Source organism: Cupressus sempervirens, chromosome 3, assembly GCF_028749045.1.
Source record: "Cupressus sempervirens isolate cs-2001-9-10 chromosome 3, ASM2874904v1, whole genome shotgun sequence".
Taxonomy (NCBI): domain Eukaryota; kingdom Viridiplantae; phylum Streptophyta; class Pinopsida; order Cupressales; family Cupressaceae; genus Cupressus; species Cupressus sempervirens.
This window is the reverse complement of record NC_143120.1, coordinates 311948006-311969279: the sequence shown is the minus strand read 5'-3', so window position 1 is coordinate 311969279 and position 21274 is coordinate 311948006. Positions and strand designations below refer to the sequence as shown.

General features: G+C 37.4%; 1 pseudogene across 1 annotated transcript in view; it reads right to left on the bottom strand.

The window, feature by feature from the left end:
- Positions 1 to 405: 405 nt before the first annotated feature.
- Positions 406 to 21274, bottom strand: part of LOC149566230 (biotin carboxylase 2, chloroplastic-like) — a 51841-nt pseudogene continuing 30972 nt past the window's right edge. Inside the window, exons 5-14 of the transcript XR_016362147.1 lie at positions 20558 to 20647; positions 20212 to 20271; positions 13629 to 13814; positions 13434 to 13526; positions 13239 to 13320; positions 12077 to 12183; positions 11585 to 11660; positions 1354 to 1400; positions 1176 to 1238; positions 406 to 966 (exon numbers count right to left, since the gene is read on the bottom strand). The product of XR_016362147.1 is annotated as a biotin carboxylase 2, chloroplastic-like (transcript). The remainder of the gene's footprint in view (positions 967 to 1175; positions 1239 to 1353; positions 1401 to 11584; positions 11661 to 12076; positions 12184 to 13238; positions 13321 to 13433; positions 13527 to 13628; positions 13815 to 20211; positions 20272 to 20557; positions 20648 to 21274) is intronic.

Below are 21274 nucleotides of genomic sequence, written 5' to 3'. Positions count from 1 at the left end.
GGGGGGTCTAGTGCACTATAAGTGATTGTGGGGGCTTGGGTACTTACGAGAAGTCCAGGTGATAATCACAGGTACACCCAGAGTAATGGTAAGTGCTTGGTTTCTATGTGGGAGGTCTACCAAATACTAAAGGTGAAGGCTGCAGTGCACGATAAATATACAGGTTCAAATCATAAGCTGTCTCCCTTCATAATAGATTTGCGAATTGACAAACATATTTTAGGGGTAACAAATTCTTCTAGACTGTGAGACATGCAACTTCTTTTGTAACAAGTTTGTATAAGGTTGTGATAACTGCTGTTATAACATGTGCCCAAAGTATTTTCATCTTTTTCATTATCTACAACTACAATACCACCATAGAGTCGCCATTTTGATACCAAAATCATACCATCTTTTACTGAATTTCACCAAGCAAAAAGAGAGGCTTTGGATTCTAGATTATCCTCATTTCTCTTGTCAATTGTATGCATAGCAATATTTACCTCAGTCTGTATCCCAACATGCATATTTCCAATGGTAAAAACAAAACCGCATGTAGTACCATAGTAGAAAAACAGTCATCTCAACCAGTCAAAAGATAGACGAAGGGTCAAAACTTGAAAAGATTTCAGACTAACAATATAGATCGTTTCAGTAAGCTCAAAAATAAGAATGGCTACAGAAGAAGACAGCCATGAACGAGGCCAAAGGAACCAATACTTTCGACCAAGCAGACAACTCAGCGACCTCCAGAATTAAATTACAACTGAAGGGAATATAAAGGCAACTCTACTTTTGAAATTAAAGACAACAGGTCGTCAATTATTAACTAGCTTCTTTCTCCATATACTGTAGCCTGCAAAATAATTCAAGACTGCCACAGGGAAAAAGCAATCAATGCTGCCTGTAATGATGATTGCATGATTGAACTTGAATTCAAGGCAACGCTTTAATTGTTGTGGGTAATTGCACAATTTGATCAGGCTGCAAGAATAAAGCAATTGAATTTTAAATATCCAAGAATAAATTGGACAATAAGAAAGAGAGGACACGTGATAGTCATCATTTGCTTTAATAATGCTTTTAGGTTCTTTTCATTACTAAAAACGTAAAACATGATCAGAAAGTGGTTTTTGTGTACATGAAAAGAAAAAACAAAAGGTAAACAAAGCCAAAAGGATGGCAAAACATACAGCAGCTAACTCTTCTTCATGCTTGGGAATGAATGCTGTATCAATTTTTCCATCTTTGAAATCCTGTGATAAAGTCCATCCACATCAGACCACAGAGAAATTCAACTGGTAATGCAACCCAATTATAAATAAGAAAGGCGAAATGATTAAGAAAGTATTTGAGAATATTAGATAAGACCTGAATATCAAGAATAAGCTTATGATAATCAATCGTAGTTGGTATTCCTGCAAAATGGGATAAAGTATCAAAAATAATCAACAGGCAAGCAAATATGCACATTTCAACCACTATGATTTTTGGTACTTGAATGCTGGCATGCTTGCAATGGAAAATCATAAACATGCACTATCTTTTAAAAAAGAATAAACTATGAGATTAGTACTAAGGCATATTCAAAGAATGTTTCCTACAAAAAAGCCTATGCTTTAAGACTTACCAAATTTCTCATTCATCAAAACCTTGATAACAAAAATGAATAAAAGTTAACATGTACTTAACTTACTTGTAGTTTTAGAGTTTCTATATCCACCAATCCTGATGAGATTTGTTTGTGAACAAGCAGGAATCTGCCTAGTTGAAGTGTCATAAGCAGAGTACCATGAGCATCTGTCCCCACCCACAAAAAACCCTGGTTTCTAGGACAGAGATGTCTCTGGGACGAAATGCATCCCCACCCTGTTGGCATTTGATGTAAAGGTTTACTATGTTGTCATTGATGCCAATGTATTTTGTTTATTGATTTGTGAACAGGTTTACAGATAAGGTAAAAGGATTAGTTTGTGCATTGCCTAAGTGTTCAGGCAACCAGTGAAGAATTGAATCAGGTAATTGTTGATCAATCCGAGGTGTGCAGTCATAAAGTTGTGATCTACAGGGGACTAAAATCGTTTGTCTACAATCGCACAAGTTGGAATGACGATTTGCAGAAGATATTTCGGATCTATGAGATAATGTTAGCAATAGCAGGGAAAGTTGGAACAGTCTTGTTTGATTGATTGTCTGGTCAACTGTATGGCCGACATTGTTTTGAATTTTGATTGGTATAATGAGGGTCGACATTACGAAATCCAATTTTGGCCTTTAGCATGATCAGTTGAAGAATTTGAATGGAAGGCTGACCTGATTAAGGCGGTGGAAAAACTTGTTTCCTAAATCCTAATGGAGGTATTATAAAAGTGAATGAAATCGAGTTTCTTTTGTTGTTGAGGCACGATTGCGAGCTATTGTTTGGCTGATGCAGGAGTTGGTTAGTGACATGTGCTAGAGCAGATCCGTAACAGAGCATCATAATCAGATCGTATTCATCTTGGGTTTTTCTCAAGGCAAGCCCTAACAGACTTGCAAGTTAAATCCTCTCACGAGGTCACTCCTTACAGGGTGGACAGGATTCCTAACAGGATCTAAAGTTTAAATCCTCTACCCAGGTGACTCTTAGAAGGAGCTTGCAATCCTTTAATTGGTTGTTCTTAACAGAACTTTGTTTCTAGCCTTTAACTGAGCTAAAGATACTCTTAACCGGGTATTCCTTGAAGAAGGCGCTGCACAACTCCTAACAAGGCAACATTCATCAGTGCACTAGTGGAAGATTGCCACCATCATCCCATGTGTACTTTTCACCCTCTAACCATGGTTTCTATAGGAAAAGTCTTTGTGCATGAATGTTTTATGTGTTTGGCATATTGTTGATATTTGCTGTTGCATGTTATCTCATACAAAGATTGTTTAAAGGCTGTTTTGGTCAAGAATTCTCCCATTCTAGGGAAGCAAAATGGTGTTTTGTGCTTGCATTTCCTTTTGCCCTTCCATATCAATTTTCTGAATAAAATATAGATAAAGATCATAAGATGACTATTACTTTTAAGGTTGTGTAATGAAATTTCCAGTCCCATTTGACATTGAGAGTCTCAATTTCACTCTCCATCATTTGAGCGGCCAATGGTTTCAACTTAAATAAAAACTGGTCCAAATATTTTAGTAAACATTTCTGCATATAAAACAGATCCTCTGTTTAGACTGGTCATAACTGTCTACCTTATAGACAAACATTCTTGTGTGGGTGGACTTTGCCAAATGTGATAGCTGTTGAGATCTAATGGTATAATTCCAACTATTTTTGGCAAAAGACAATATCAACGGTTTTTTGGTTGTTTTGAAACTTGGCTAGACTTGTAGCTATTTTTAATACCTTTCGATGTTTCATTTAGCTCAATATTGGGGCATAGCTGCAATTTGTAGACTTTCTGTATGGAAACCAGAAGAGAAAAACATTCTCCACCCTATCTAGAATTCAACCTCCTTTCTCTTGGAATACATTTAGGAACAGAAATCCCATCAGTGTATAATTTTAATTAGCACCATCCAGATTTCTTTACTCAGGTGTTCAGGAACAGATAAAGTGTAACAATAAGTATGGTACATCTTAATGGTTTCGAATGATTTGCCAAAGATTCATTTGCAATGTAATTTGTATACATCTTTTTATAACTAGTTTTTCATGTACTATATGTATATCAGCACAAGCACCACACACACACCCGGCTGTCTCTGAACCTAGGCCCTTGGTCCCTGTTGTGAGGTTTTCACACATCGCCCCAAAATCTTGGGGACCCCCTTTTTAATCGCCTTTAGGGCCAGTGGAGAAGGTTAGATGTATTTTTCACCCGGTTTCAACTTGATTTTCCAGAGCTATCAGTTCTATCCTTAGGCCGAATAAGTTCAAAATTGATTTCAACTTGGCAAGATAAGATTGTGAATTTTGTACTTAGACAATTTCTTTTGAAAATTTGGATTTAATTGTAAATTTGAATGATTTTCAAATAAGGAAATTTTTCGTTAGACTTAGGTTCTTGGAAAATCTTATTTTTTTTGGTGAAATAAAATTTAATTTTGTAAGATGAGGTTAAATTGCAAAATCGATTTTTACTCTAGAGGCAATTTTATTTTTTGTCATAAAATTTTAATTATTTAGCAAAATCGATTTAGAGGAAAATTGCAAAAATTGGCTTTAATAGATTAAATTTGCCTTGAAAGCTTTTGGTATTTAATGAAATTGGTAAATTAATATTAAGAAATGGCTTTTGGTTAGCCAAAATTCAATTTCAAGGATGTATTAATTAGAAAACCCTCATTAAATAGAAATTTTTAGCATCCCCAAGGCACCATTCAATTTCGTTTTGCAATTTGTGGTTAATTAGTAAATTAAAAGTGCAGTTTTCATTTTAGAAAATTAAAATTTTGGCAAAGTATTTAAAGTGGGCCACTAACTTAGCTTTAATTTTGGTTTTTTTTCCTCTATAGGACCAAGTCGGCCAGCCTAGGAGGAAGGTGAAAGCTGCTATAAAGGGAGTCCCCTCCCATTTCATTTTCATCAATTCATTTGCTCCTCATGCTTGGGCAAATTTGAAGCAAGGGCAGATTTCCAGACTTGGGCGAAATTGGTGGAAGGCAGTTTTTTGGCGATTTTTGGGCAATTTCTCCATTGCCATTGTTGGGGGATTTGTCTAAGGGCCAGATTTTTTGCGTTTTTGGGGATTTTTGCTCCACTTTGTGGGCTGCGATTTGTGCCCTAGGTGGCAGATTTTACAGATTTTGCTCCTTCTTTGCTTAGCCCAATTTTGTGGAAGGGCAGATTTTTTTTCATGCTTAGCCGAATTTTGTGGGGGCCGAAATTTGTGGAAGACAAAATTCTGATTTTCTAGAGGGGCTGCAATTTTTATATCAGATTTGGGCAATTTTGTTGGGAAAAGAGATACATATGAAAGTTTGATTTTTGCATAGAAGGCAAGTGTTGGATAAGCTTAGAGGCTTTGTTTTCTAATTTGCAAAGGGATTTGTAATTCTTTGATGTCATATCCCGGGTTCCGAAAAGTTGCTGTAAGATTATTAGTTAAGGTGAAAGTCATCATCTAGAGTTGCAAGGAGTGCTTAAGCTGACATCCATTCTTTCGCTCTTTTCTAAGAATTGCACTACTTGGTTCTTCTTGCCTTTTGGTCCACCACTCTACCATCCCGTAATAGGGCGACGAGCATGGAGGATGATAGTGCAAGTAAGAATCCCAAGCGGGCAAACGCTAAGAAAGACAAAGAGGATATGACGCCCAAAACTTCCTTCTTCTCGAAAATGAAGAAAATAACCGATACTAATATCGCTACAGTGGACATGATACAGATGAGGGACAGACTAAAGGAAGGACAATCCCCCTTGGCAAAGAGGATATACAAGAGCGGAATTTTACATGCAGCAGCTTTTCCTCCTACTTTGCCTTGTCCGGAATTGATTATGGAGTGTGCATCCAGATTTGATCTAGACAGTAAATCCATCATTTTTGGCGAAGGGAAGAGAGTGTTGGCCAACATTGGCGAACAAGCAATTGAAGAGACATTTAATATTCCCCAGAGCAAGGGCATGACAGTTGTAATGGTGGATCAGGCGGCCAAATCATTTCAAGGTAACCAAGAGGCCTACTTCTCACATCTAAAGCGGAATTGGATACACGAAGGAAGGAAAGGAGTTAACAAATCAACAAGGCTTACAGTGGCAGATTTCAAGCCGGAATATGATGATCTCATTGTTCTTCTCAGCCAGATCATGGGCCTAGCTCAAGCTATGCAATTCGAAAACTGGATGTACTTCTTCATTGATGAAATTGAAAAGGGAAAAGGAAAATTTGATTGGGCTAGGATCATAAGTGAAAATTTAGAGTTGCAACTTAGAACAGTTCAAAACCAAAGGCAATTCTACATGGGATCCTATCTATTTTACTTAATTGCTAGATTGTATGAGAGTCCGGGACTTAGGGCCTTAGGAGAGATTGGTAATGGGCCGAGGCAATATTTGGTGCATGAATGCTATCCGCAACTTCATTTGCACAATAACAAGGATTACAAGATGTTTTGCGATGCATTCGCCATGAAGACAGTAAGGGTATTACAAGGGGCGCCTGCTAAGAGACTTTCATCGGAAGCAGAAGCAAGGATTAAGAAGTTTGGGAGTTGGTTCATCCAATTCCCGCAATTCACATACATTAGAGTGGCAGGAAGTACAGTTTGTCCCAAGAGGCTTCCAAGATACCCGCCCGACAAGGTAGTTTTGATGGAATTGGCTAGGCAGCTTGAGCACTATGATAGAGTAATGAGGAATGAGGGGAAAACAGGTGTTTCCTTCTCAATTATAATTGGCAATGATAGTTGCCCAAATCGGGCCACCTTTGAGGCTGCGGAAAAGGAATTGGAGTGGTATCATCTAGGATGGTACAGAGCAAGGCAAGGATTCGACCCTGTTGGTCTTATCAAGGCATCTCATGGAAGCGAATTTAAGCATGTTCCCACTATAGAGGACTTTTGGGCCAATGCAAAGGATGATTTTCACGTGAGAAAGCTAGCTTTCTCGAGATTGTCGGTGAACATGATGAGAGATATCAGATGGAGAGGCCTTGATATTCCCGATCAATTGGAGGATGATCGTAGTGTGTTGAGAGAAGACTATGAGACAGTAGTTGGAACAGAGTTGAATCCAGTGGATTGGGACGATCATCAGGATCCTTCCTTGGAGGCAGTCACAAGGACAGTAGATTTGCATACCGAGTCGTGGTATAATGCCAAGTTGAGAAAGCTACAAAGACAAAAGGTTCTCCTTACTTATGAGATGATGAAACCGAAGGAAGGTCTAGTAGAATCAATCGGACAGAAGGGTGAAGGAAGTGGCCGGCAATCGGAGACAGTTAGAAATAGCAAGAAGAGGGCTTTGGAGGTAGAGAAAAGCCAAGAACATTCGGAACCTCCAGCCAAGAGACAGCGGGCAGCGCCGTCAAGGGAGAGTATAACTAAGGCTAGAAGCCAAGAGGTCAATTCGAGTGATAAAGGGGCCACAGTGGAGGTGAGCTCTGATTCGAAATCAAGTGGCTACAGTGAAAGTACGGAGTACTCCCCTCTCTCGGAGAACCAGCAAGGAAATATGGCAGAAACTAGTAGAGAAGAAGATGGGCCGATTGATATTGAAGAGATAAGTCAGGCGTCTAAGGCCGTTGGTGATGCTTTGTTGGTCGAACCGAATCCGGATTTGGGGAGATGCACTGCACCACTATGGTTAAGGCAAATGCTTATGCCGAGAGGCGAGGTGGTAATGGCTCACGCAGTTGATGATATCCAAGGACTAATAGAAAAGGATGATAGCGAGAACCAAAAACAGATGGCAAATACGGTGGCAAGGGTAATCAGAAGCGACAGTGATGGTCACCGAAGGGTTCAGATTGCTATACCAACAGTCAATAAGGCAGCGGATGAGATTGCAGCCCAGGAGTACGAAATAGTAGAACATAATTTGGGAAGAAATACAGATGATATGGAATGTGAGGAGGTTCAGGAAGGCATAGCATCAATCAGAGAAAGATTGAGGAAGGCAAACGAAAAGATAGTAAAGTTGGAGGCCGAAAACAAATATTGGAGAGATTGCCAGCCAATCCAACAGCTGCATCAGGCAGCCCTTCCTCAAGACAGCGGGAGCAATTCAGAAGAGGTATCAGCTCAGTTACATGAAGTAAGGGGTTGGATCTATGATACAATCCAAGATGGGCGAAATTTCTTGCCCTCCTTCATCTCAACATTCCAGTCATGGGTGACTGTTAGAAACAAATTCAGATTATTTGAAGAGGAATGGAAGAATTTTCTTCCCATCAAGGATTTGGTTATTCCTAGGCTGCAGGCGTTCATTAGGCTACCGGAGGCATATTTGGAAAGAGCCCGGTTGGTTGATGAGAGAGGATTGAGCATAGTTGAATCTTGGTATGTCGCATTGACTACCAGATTCAGAACACTTGAAGAAATTCATGATGAGATTGCACAACACGGCCCAAGCGTCGACACTTCCATTTCGACCATGATGAGCGACGTTGGGGTGGCGCTTGATTTTGAGGGTATTAGAGAGGAGGATGTCAGTGAGACAGGATTTGGATCGAGATTGGATGAGTTAGGAAAGGCTGCCGTCAAAAGGAAACATCTGAACACCCTTTCCTCACTCAATGCTTTTATTGGGTTTGCAAAGGAATATGAGAAGGATCACGAAAGGATACTACAAGCAGCAAACAGCGTGGCAAAGTCAGCAGAACTCCGAGCGAAGCACACACCTTGTCCTCCTATGGAAGAAGTTAACGAAAGGCTAGCTAAGTTCATTGCCTTAGCTAAAAGAACAAAAGAAAAAGGAAGAATTATATTAGAAGATCATCTTATGTAAGCCCAAGTGGCAACTTTCTCTTTCTTCTAGGATAGGACAAGTGTTTGTTTCTGATTGGCCACCATTTCGGTGCCTTCTCATTGGTTGCCACTTTTGCACTTTTTTCATTGGTCCATTGATGAGGTGGCATCTTCTCATTGGCCGATGGGGTGGCAACCCTAATTAGGGTTTTGGATCCAATCTGGATCGTCGATCTTGTTTTGATCTCTACCGTCCATTGTATTTTGGACCTCTATATAAGGCCATTGGCTCTCATTTGTAAAGGAGAGGGGTTGGAGAAATTGTTGCGAAAATAATACCAAAGTGCTCTCTTTTTCATTGCATGTTGACTAAGAACATTGGGTGTTATTGCATGTTTTCTACTTCCACATAGTTAAATTTTCTTTTCAAGTTGAAGCAATTTCATTTCAAGTTGTTAGAGTAAGAGTAAAATAAAATGGATAGTTGCATGGTAGCTTTGGTAGATGTTTGATAGGGGTCAACACTAGGCCACTAGCATCCTAGCGGCTGGTTGGGAGGCTTTGTGTGGTGATCTAGTTTACTTACCTTTGAAGCGTTGCATCTATGGAGGTAGGGCCGCTGGTTAGCCTTCATTAGATTCGATCCCCGTCCATCTGCTAACCTTCCATTCTTAGGAGTAGGAGTAGTTGAGTAGCCAAATTTCATGCTTAGAAGAGGTTAGTTAGAGAAGAAAACCAAAACATCGGCATTCTCACCTTCCATCGCCATTCACCCTACATTGCCATCATCGTGCCATCAACATCATCTAGCATTCACACCGAACCATCATCTCCATTTTCTCACCAAGATCCAAATTTTTCTCAAACAAGAAAACGTAAGGCCGCCTACGTGATTACCAGCAAATCACATTGATAAAACTGAGCGAGTATCCAACGGTGTAAGGAACATTGGAGTTATACTCATGTCCCATGAGAGATAACTTTTCAAGAGAGGAATTGTGTATTTGATATTCTGTATCAAGCATCCAATTACTAATATGTTATGTAGTGACACAAAACTCGCATCAACAGTCCCACATCCCCAAAACCTGTCTCCTTATCCCAAAGTTCCCTGGAACACTGGTCAAAAACCTCTCTCATACACATTCAAATTTGAAGAAAGGTTCTTACTACATAGCTTTACTAATTTTGATTTATAATCAAAGTGAACAAGTGCCAAGTATTCAAATTAAGGATTGACCACATCAGTAAAGTGTGTTTTGCCTCATGGTGCATATGCAGTAAAGAAATGCAACAAGGTAAATTGGCCTCATTGCATGGATTTGGACATATGTTAGGATCTTCCTTGTGGCTTCTTGGAGTTTGGAGCTGCCTCAGAACGCAACTCAACATCCAAATAGATTGTCTAACAATTGAAAGAAACATTGCATATTTCTGATTTCTCTCATCTGTTGCTTCAAATATATTACTTCCTCTTCTTTAATTTATTCTAGGGAAGCATATCGTTTACAGTTATGCCATATTACAATGGCATTACATGTTTGAAATTTGAATCTTCGTTCAACCAATGGTGAGAAATACTCTCCATCAGTTACAAAAGGAAGCAACTTGTTATTTAATAAAATGTACCTTTGTCTTCTGGTCTGCAAGATGCATACAAGAACTTAAGGATAAAATGGTCATGCACCACAAGTATAAGCAGCACTCAGAGAACATAGAGATGGAAATTTTCAGTCACTGGTTAATGAGTAGAAGATCTGCCACTCAGTTCATCAGAATGGCTAATGCAGCAAGGAATCATGCAATCAAAGATGCATTCAGATACGTAAGGATGCTAAGTAAAAGAACATTAGAAGTATATATACACGCCTATGGTAGAGGCTCTGAGGTGCCAAAGCAGCCTGGGTTCTATTTCTATATTATACGTAAATTAAGTAGCACTACTTTATTATGAATTAGTAGTTGAAGATTTTCAGGATGTAGGAATGAACATGGATAGTATTGAGAAGAAAAAATTAATAAAATCAAATGCAATTATGCATTTTACATCAAGTAAAATTAAAAAGACCTTATGTAGCAGCTGCTAGATTTGTTCAACAACTGTATGCTACTTTGAGATGTATCACTAGCAAGAAAATGGCCAGCAATATAAATCAATGTCATCTATTTAATATTGGAGAGGTCACTAAGAGGCTAGGGGTGTTTGTTTAGATCCTAACAGTTGTCAATTCCAACAATGGATATGCCTGTACTGCTCTAATTTAATACTAAATAGCTTTTAAGAATTGAAGTACCCATGTACAAGAAGAATCCATCTAAATCCATTCCTCGATACATTCTTGCAACAAACTTGACAAGTTTGAGATATTGTGTTTACATCACCGAGTCCTTCCCTGTGACCCCCAGGTCCCAGTTCAATTTGAACCGGGTTTGAATTCAAGCTTGATTCATTTGCAGTTCGTCCAGGGCACAGGAAAATCACTGCGGGTTCGTCTGGAATGAGCTCAGACAAACCTGAAACAGATTTTGAAACATTTTTTCAGAGTGCAATGGATCTTTTTTTTAATGTTTTACTGAGCGTGGGAACTTGTCAGGGAATCTTTGGTTTGCAATGTGCATCCACTTTGTCTTCTAAGAATCACCTTTGCCCTAAATTTTCTGTATTGATTCCCAGTGTCTATTCAAAAAGTTTTGCATCCTTAAATTAGCAATTTATTAGTATCTTCTAACGTTATAAATTATTGACATTTTAATATTAAGAAATATTATTAAGTATTAGAAGTATAAATATTAAAAATATGTATATAAATCTAATATTTTATTTTATTTTAGGCTATATATATGGACGAACCAGACTCAAAAAAAAATGACCGAACACAAACCTGAACCTGGAACCTGGAACCAAGCCAAACTGGAACCACTGACTTCGTTTAATATTGTGAATTGGACCTATTTTACTAAAAAGCAAACATTGGGATAAAATTAAGAAAACAAATTACTACATAATTAATTTGGCTCTTTCATAATTTCATTTGATCTCCATGGAAAGTTATATCTACAATTGTACCTAAAAGCACATATTCAATGATACCAAGTATATAGCAACGCTGAAGAACAAATCCTTCCAATCAACTACACAAGTGAACAAAAGCTTACAAGAATGAACAAAATATCTTAGCTTTCTAATAAAAAACCACCATAGATAAATTTTGAAGCCTACCAGTTATAACAGCGTCATCAAGGGCTCTTTGCATGCGCGCAATTGCCCTCTCTCTTGTAGGTGCCCAGACAATAAGCTAAAGAAAAATAAAACTTCAAAGAATTAATATCCAGCTCATTAGACAACTTTGTAACACCTGATATAAATATTATAACTTAAACTGTCTTATATGAGATCTAAATAGAAATTGGCATGGAATTATATGGTTGCTTAATCTGAAAAGGAACTTTTAACATGTCAATTATCGTAAATAAGATGAATAAATCAACAAGTTAAAAAAGTTAAATGCGTGAAGTTTCCACAGTCCATACTAACACTTAACAGCAAGTTTCTGAATTGCACTGTGTAGTTTCGTAATTTTGTAATATCACAAAATTACAGACAATGAAATTGAGAAATTTTCTGTTAATGTCAAAGCATGAAAAGAACATTACTAAGTGAACATTGTGAAAACAATGATTTGGAGCATAATGAAACTTCTCAGATAACCACCTTTCCTAATAGAGAGTCATAGCTTGGGGGAACCACGTAATCAGAATAAATATGACTGTCCATGCGTACAAATGGACCTCCTGCTGGCAAATAACTTGTTATCCGGCCTGTACATGAGGGCACATAATGAATTAAAATTTAATATTTGCAGGGTCCAATGAATTCTCTTATTAGTTATTAACTATTAGCTATCACACAGTCTTGAATTGTCATGAAAAAAAACAAAAATTGAAGCATATCTATGGATGTTCGAAAAACATAAAAATTGGACAGAATCCTGTCATGAAAGAAGGTAACGCATTAGAAAAAGTTAAAAGGGGCAAATATAAATTACTCATATAATGACCCTGGGACCCTTGTTCCCAAATTACATAAGTAAACATAGGATAGTAAGCTTGAGATAAACAGTCTAATTTAATAGAGGTTGCACAGTTTTTGCAATACCATGGTCTTCCTGATCATTCTCAATCAGGCAATTTCCAATCACAAATCAAATACGATTTTTCTCAATGCTTAATTGTTAGGACTCGGGACTGTGACCTCCAAATCCCAAACATCCTTTTCTCCACAAGTCAAGTTTCAGTGCCATCCTTCAATTGTGGGAAATGGGAAGCAGATTCAGTGGCTAAAAACACCAACACTGTGGTGTTCTCAGCTTCCCATGATTACTATCTAGTATTAGTGGTTATCACACGGACAAGTAGAATAGTTTATTAACAGTTGCTTTTAGCTAGCTAGAAAGGGATAAGAAGTCTTCATCTGAGGCCAATATTAAAAAACAATTTTCTGGATATCTGACATTTTGTATGGCTAGAAATCTGTAGCACGGTAAACACAGCCCATTTGATTTGATCTATCAAGAGCAATAACTTGAGATTGAGAACATTACACAGCATCAGTCTACTAGTTTTACAAGCTTTAGGGCAAAAATGTTACTAATATCCAGTATTAAGCTTCACACTCAACTGCCACTGATTTGTTGTGCATTTAGGTATCCAGTGCAATTAGACAATGTTACTAATATCCAGTATTAACCTTCACACTCAACTGCCACTGATTTGTTGTGCATTTAGGCATCCAGTGCAATTAGACAGAAGAAAAGTTCCATGTTTAACATTTGGATTCAGATCTAAAGCTTTAGACAAAGATTTTAAGAATCAACCTGGTCCTGGGCGAAGTCCTTTAAAAGCATCCTCTGCATTAATACGGCATTCAATGGAGTGTCCTCATAGGACTATATTCTCCTGTATGTGATTAAAACATTATTCAAAAAGTTGATTGTCCTAACACCCAGTATAAAGAGGAGCATACACAATCCAACAAAATCAACTCTATTTATTGTCTCCATAAACGCCACCTGTGTCATCCGAAGCTTCTCTCCCATGGCAACACGAATTTGTTCCTCAATCAAATCTGTCGAGGAAATCATTTCAGTGATTGGATGCTCCACCTACATTTAGAAACAACTCAGCCCTTTGTCATTCAAATTTGATTGATGTGTGCAATTTGTCTCACAAGAAAGGGTCAAGGAATGGGATCAGTGCAGTCTTACCTGAATCCTAGTGTTCATCTCCATGAAGTAGAAGGAACCACTTTCATCAAGAAGAAATTCAATAGTGCCAACCCCACTATACCCTATAGATGTAGCAGCTGCAATAGCAGCATCGCCCATTGCCTTTCTCAGGTCAGGATTCAAAGCAGGTGATGGTGCTTCCTCTAAAAGCTTTTGATTCCTCCTCTATATTAAGAAGATAGCACATAAAACCACTATTAATATCAAAAGAAATTAAAGATGTTGAAATCTTAACATTTCAGTATCTCATAGACATTTTGATATGAATATACATGTTAGAACAGTCATCAAAAATACTTCTTGTAGTACCACAACTTAGTGCAACTGCAAAATACACTAGAGAAAATGCATTTGAGTTAGAACAGTCATAAAAATACTTCTTTTAGTTCCACAACTTACTGCAACTTCAACCTACACTAGAGAAGAGGCATTTGAGAGAACTAAATGTCGTGAGAACTTTTGAAATTAGATAGACAAAACCAAACTTCATGACAATCATAAATATTGAGGATGAGAAAAGCAAGAAGTTTAAGTACAATATGCTGAAGCACTTGACCACATCAAGGTTCTTAAACAAAAAGCAAATAGTAAACCTAAGACACTAGGTTCTCCTTGTTTCATTCCAACAAGAACAAACCATACAAAATAAAGCTTTATGAATCACCCATACTATATTGGTGCTCATTCAGTATTTAAAGTACTAGAAACGTGATCCAAAACTGGATCTGGGTCATCAACAAGATTAGATGCTTGAATCCACTACAAATTTGTGAGTGGCTAGACACAGTTTTGGCCTCATAAATGCAGTTAACTTGCAGAGGTAACAACAATACTTTGGTGGCATCCAAAGTTAAATACATTTACTATCAAAGGGACTAAGATCAATTATTAAAAGCATTGAATTCTCATTGTGCAGACTCCAGTCCAAATCCCCATTGTGACATCTGAGTGAAACTCAAATTGGATTTCCATTGTGAACTTATATGCCTTCTCAGTTGAATAAAGTTGAATTTGTTGATTAACTGGAGGTGTTGGTTGACTTGGCCCTGAATACAAAGGGATCAAGTGTTGGGATAAGACCCTCCATTTGTGGCCTCAGTAGCTGAAGCCGGACTAAAAACTCCCAAGATACAAATAAAGGTCAGAAAGCTACAAAAAAAAGGATATTGAATATCTTCACATATTCATATTCCTCTAGAAACAGTATGCACTTTTAGAAAGGAAAAAGGCACCTCCTTTCAAGTCAATATGCAAAAATTATGGCTTTTGGAAGGTGAAGAGAATGAGCACCGAGTGTTTTCTTTCTGTCATGAGGCAGTTCGGTAACTGTCAATCTGCGTGAACCAGCAATTTCGTCTAGTTTGAAAGTAGAGGAAGCAACAAGAAAACATTTAGCCTTCATATTTTGGTTGTCAGGTTTCCAAGCCAAGCCCAAAACATGTCTAAAGGGATGTGTTGTTTCCAAAAATTGGATAGGAGATGTAACAACAATACTTTGGTGGCATCCAAAGTTAAATACACTTACTATCAAAGGGGCTAAGATCAATTGCTAAAAGCATTGAATTCTCATTGTGCAGACTCCAGTCCAAATCCCCATTGTGACATCTGAGTGAAACTCAAATTGGATTTCCATTGTGGACTTATATCCCTTCTCAGTTGAATAAAGTTGAATTTGTTGATTAACTGGAGGTGTGGGTTGACTTGGTCCTGAATACAAAGGGATCAAGTGTTGGGATAAGACCCTCCATTTGCGGCCTCAGTAGCTGAAGCTGGACTAAAAACTCCCAAGATGCAAATAAAGGTCAGAAAGCTACAAAAAAACGGATATTGAATATCTTCACATATTCATATTCCTCGAGAAATGGTATGCACTTTTAGAAAGGAAAAAGGCCCCTCCTTTCAAGTCAATATGCAAAAATTATGGCTTTTGGAAGGTGAAGAGAATGAGCACCGAGTGTTTTCTTTCTGTCATGAGGCAGTTCGGTAACTGTCAATCTGCGTGAACCAGCAATTTCGTCTAGTTTGAAAGTAGAGGAAGCAACAAGAAAACATTTAGCCTTCATATTTTGGTTGTCAGGTTTCCAAGCCAAGCCCAAAACATGTCTAAAGGGGTGTGTTGTTTCCAAAAATTGGATAGGAGATTTAACAACAATACTTTGGTGGAATCCAAAGTTAAATACATTTACCATCAAAGGGACTAAGATCAATTGCTAAAAGCATTGAATTCTCATTTTGCAGACTCCAGTCCAAATCCCCATTGTGACATCTGAGTGAAACTCAAATTGGATTTCCATTGTGGACTTATATGCCTTCTCAGTTGAATAAAGTTGAATTTGTTGATTAACTGGAGGTGTTGGTTGACTTGGTCCTGAATACAAAGGGATCAAGTGTTGGGATAAGACCCTCCATTTGTGGCCTCAGTAGCTGAAGCCAGACTAAAAACTCCCAAGATACAAATAAAGGTCAGAAAGCTACAAAAAAAAGGATATTGAATATCTTCACATATTCATATTCCTCTAGAAATGGTATGCACTTTTAGAAAGGAAAAAGGCACCTCCTTTCAAGTCAATATGCAAAAATTATGGCTTTTGGAAGGTGAAGAGAATGAGCACCTTTTCTTTCTGTCATGAGGCAGTTCAGTAACTGTCAATCTGCGTGAACCAGCAATTTTGTCTAGTTTGAAAGTAGAGGAAGCAACAAGAAAACATTTAGCCTTCATATTTTGGTTATCAGGTTTCCAAGCCAAGCCCAAAACAGTCTAAAGGGGTGTGTTGTTTCCAAAAATTGGATAGGAGATGTCTTTAGCCATTAAAGCTAAAGATGAACAATCTTTGATTTTGGACAAACTAGTTGAATGCATGCGATGCTAATTGGTAAGTATGACATCTCCACTAAACTGCAAACATCATATGCAAAGGTAAATCTTAAGTTCTCTCATGTCCCTTGGAGATGCATCCCCAAGGTTTCAGGCAGTTTCAAGTACAGAAGGAATGGAAACACCATATCTGCCCTCAATATGAAGGATGTCTCCCAAGGTGTTCCGCATAGAGAGGACCCAGGAGACATCATGGCATCCCTGAGGTTCTGCATGAGGTCCCACTTGAACCATGCCAAAAAAAGAATTGATGTTCAACTGTTTTTGAAATGTCAAAAATGCTGAAGGATTGAAAGGGACTGCCTAGGCCATCAAACCTGAAAGTTTTATTCATATTTTTCCTAGCCTGTCATTTTCTTGTTTTCATTTGCATTTTCACAATTTTGGTTTTGCAAGTAGGCAGATTCAAGAAAGCTCGGAAACTGAAAACTAAAGAGGTGAAGGAAACGAGAAAGACCAAAGTATGAAGAAACATGAGAGAAAGGAAAAGGAAAAAGGCAAGCTATACTAGCATGTCCTTACTTCTTTAAGTTTTGATATGTCAAATACTAGCCCATAGTTCCAAGTATGTTCTTGTTTTATTTCCAAACCTTCACAGCTACTGTTACAGACTTAAATGCCTCATTTTTCAGTTGTTACAACTTTTAAAAACTTGTATATCTGCAAATGCTTCCGTGTATTCTTACAAACTTATTTAATTTTTAACTTGGTCAAACCTTCAAACCTCAGCTTTTTGTTAACTTGTTCAAAATTGCAAAGCTCTTGTTTTATTATTGTTTCTGGCATGCAATATCTTCTTTTCCTTTTTGCTTGAGCTTAGATGTGAAAAAAAGTTGATTACTTTTTATATTCGTATTTTTTTATGTATCTTTCCAGAATCAAGATGAGATCGTTCAGTAATAAATTTGAAAGAGTTAAGGTCAGCAGAAGTCTAACCAACAGCAATGGCAGTTCAGCTGGAGGTGCATTGCAAACAAATTGTCTTCCAAGTTGTTGTCACCAAATGCCAAAGGCCCATTTATCCAAAAAAGCTCCTTTGCCCTGATTTGCGACATTGCTTGATACTCGATGCCATATAATTGCGTAAACTTAATCCACTCTGCTCTAATTAAAGCAGTTTCCTATAGTCTGTATATTTCCTTGAAGGCATTCATGATGCTATTCGTCACTTGTGGTCATCAAGAGGAAGACTTGCTAGGTTTCCACATACAACTTTGAATTCAAATTATATAGTTTTTTCCACCTTTTCTGGCTCTTGGGATGAACATGCTTAGTGTATATAACTTTGTGTTAGATCTGTCATGAATGCTCGCCTTCATCTAGCCACGAATGCTGTCGATTTTCTGGTAGATCTCTCTAAGAACAATACTATGTGAATACCCAAATTTGATGACTGTGAAATCAAGTTTGTATAGAAGATGTGATGTATCCCACATTCAAACAAAAAGTATCACTGACAATAATCTTCTTCCCCCTTTCCTTGCTTTGTCACTGACTTTATCTTTTCCATTTATGTACCATAATCATAAGTTGCAAGGCTCTGATAACTCAATTTCTCTATTAATTGAATTAAGTAGGAAGCAGATTGGGTCTCAATTACTCTGAGGAATTCCTTACTCACAAAGGTCCAAAACAATGGCGGTGAAATATGTCAGTTGCAAATGAACGTTTTTACTTCCGCTGCATCCAATACCAGTTATTTGGTTTATCCTATATTTCCATTTTTTTGAGAGAATTCCTCATGGCATGCACTCAATGAGGGATCCAATAGAAGTGGCTACATGTGGATTGAATCAATTTGCATGCTGGCTTGCAAAAATATGTTGTATCTGTAAAAACACACACTACAATTTGATGGCCAAATTCCTCAATGCCTTCTCTTGGATCTGAAACTGAAACTAGAGCTCAACATCCTTTCTATTTCTTGAGTATTCAATTGCCCTCAAAAAGTGTGGTCCATCAATACATGAAATTATAATGTTGATGAATGGGTGATTTCTTATCTGCCCATACATCCATGATAATGATACAACCATATGTTATCCATTTAGTCTTCTCCTTCACTAATAGGCTACTCTTGAAATAACATTTCTCCAAGCGAGTGGCTCTCAATTTAGTCTTGTTAGGGCCCCCATAACCACCACTAGCTTTGCCTACCTTACAATAAGCTCCTTTTCATAAGTAGATTAGTCAACTTTTGAAGGAATATTCTTACCAAAAATAATTTGGCAATGACCTCATTTGCATCACCTTAGCCAACACATTGAAAATTCTGTAATTGGGTTTTGTGTTGACAAAAGTGTGTCATTCCATTTCCCTTGATTCCATTGCATTCACGTTAAATGCTGGATATGCAGGTGGTCTGCTTAAACCTCTTGATGTTCAAGAAGCCACTGTTGCAGTGATGGCCTTACGAAGGATATGACACAAGCCATGCTAGTTAGTTGGTGGCAAATCTATGAACGTCCAAGATCGCTACACACGCTTGCCACTATTCTCTCACAAGTACCTAATTACTCTATTGCTTAGAGGAACTGGTCCACATATAGCTTTATCCATGCAATAAAAAAACAAATACCTCTAAAAGAACAGAAAATCTTGTTGTGCATTGTACCTTATGTCTCATTAATTGTGAGACCCCTAAGTATAGGCAAAGCACAATGACAAGGTTGAATGTAGAGATTAGCAGCAAAATTTTGATAAGTAGCATGAGGTTCAAAAGATATTAGATGGGCAGTTCCTTCTAGCAGTTCCAGTAACGAGTTTCTAAGACAGCTAGTCAATGATGATGGTTCAAATTTTGGGCTTGTTGCTCAAACAAAAACTGGCTATGAATATCGCTTTTGGAAAGTACCATTTTCACCTTTTGATGTTTGTCAATTTAAACTGTAGTTGATAATTTCTGCTCTTTTGTAACAGATTTTTGTTTTCAGCTACTGCAATATTCATATGATAACATCTGTAATCTGACACTTAACACTGTTTAATTGTTATAGCTTACCAATCATCCGCTGTGTAGTGTGTTGTCAATTCTATATTTGTTATTTAATTTTGAACACTTTATATGTGTATAGCCATCCCCAAATCAACAAAAGAATTTTGCCACCCCTGAAACCTTGCCACCCATCCCAGAAACTGGTTCCCTCTATAACTTCTGTGTTTGAATTTTCCATTATATGTTCAACTCTTACAAGCTCATAAGCCAATTCATACAGAGGAAAAGGTAACAAATGAAAGGTTAAGTAGGCAAGGTTCCTCCATTCCATTATGAAAGAAGAAACATCCAATTGATTCCTAACAAGCAAAGTACAGGAAATCAGTAGCATGGCTTGCGATTTACAGCAGTATGCAATGTATGCAGCATGTCTTGTACTGTTGTATGTGATGAAAAGGAATTCTGTATGAATGGAGTAGATGATAGCCTTTGGAGAGATTGTAGAAGCATCTAAAATTCAAGCATTTGTGTTGTTTGATTGTCCATGAAATTGCAGAAACTCTTTTGCAGTGATTATCCATTTGTTGCGAGCTAAGCAATGGACCATCCATCTTACTTTATGGATCAAAGTGTGCCCAACAATAAAGAAGAAAATGCTACATTTTGAAACTAAGCTCAAATTATATGAGACAATTCTAATTCTAGCTGATTGTTTATTCAGTTATCATTAACTGAACTTAAGAAATTAATACCTGGATACTACAGTCACGCTCACCAAAATGAACGCAATTACCATATTTATCTGCAAGAATCTGCAATTAAAACATTTAAGTAAGCTCAGTAGACGTTTTGACTTGTAAATCGATCATTGCCAAACAAATCAATTAACACTAGAATTATCTACTTGAACAAAGTGATGTAAATTAAGTGTCCCTTGTTAATTTTTGGATATTTAAAATTGAAGTCTTACAATTTCCGTTTGAATCAGATTGGATGGACATTTAACCACCCCAACAAAAACAGAATGTTGCAAAACGATATACTAGTCAAATGAGAATTCTTTACAAAAAACTGCAAGTATTAAGAAAGGATATTTACCTGGAATTCAATATGTCTAGGATTTTTTATGTATCTCTCTAAATAGACACCATCATTTCCAAAGGCTGCACCTGCCTCACTTCTTGCTTGCTGAAAATATTAAAAAGGTAGTGTATAAACTTCAGTTATCCAGTTGAAATAGCTCTCGTTCATAGAAGAAATGGCTTATACAAAAATTACATTACAAAACTTTTTAACTGATAAAAAATAGATAGGTTCTCATTTTTGGCATATCTAACCATATGTTATTTGGAAAGAAAATCAGTGAGTGTAATCTTGTTTAAAGAACAGCAATCCCCAATGCAATGATTCTTGAATTTTTGGCCACATCCGTCATTTACTAAAAAGAAAATAATGCGCCAGACCCTACTTATGCCATGGACAGGTTTCACTGCCAAATGTGAAATAGTGTAAAATTAACTAAATAAAATGGATTCACAAAGATATCAAACTTGGTCCTTCTTCTGGGACAGAGGTTGTTCACAGTCCATCAATAGTTAATCAAGCAAAGGATCAGTATCCATTGGCAAGATGGTAAGAATCAACCCACTCTGAGCATGGGCAATAAGATTAACTATAGCAGAAAAATAATATTTAGGGACTAAATCTCTGTGCAATGCATATTCACCAATTGCAGGTATTCCTGTTACTTCTTATTTAACTGTATGAATGCACTATGAACTTAGTATGTTGTAGATCAATACACTCAGAGGAAGA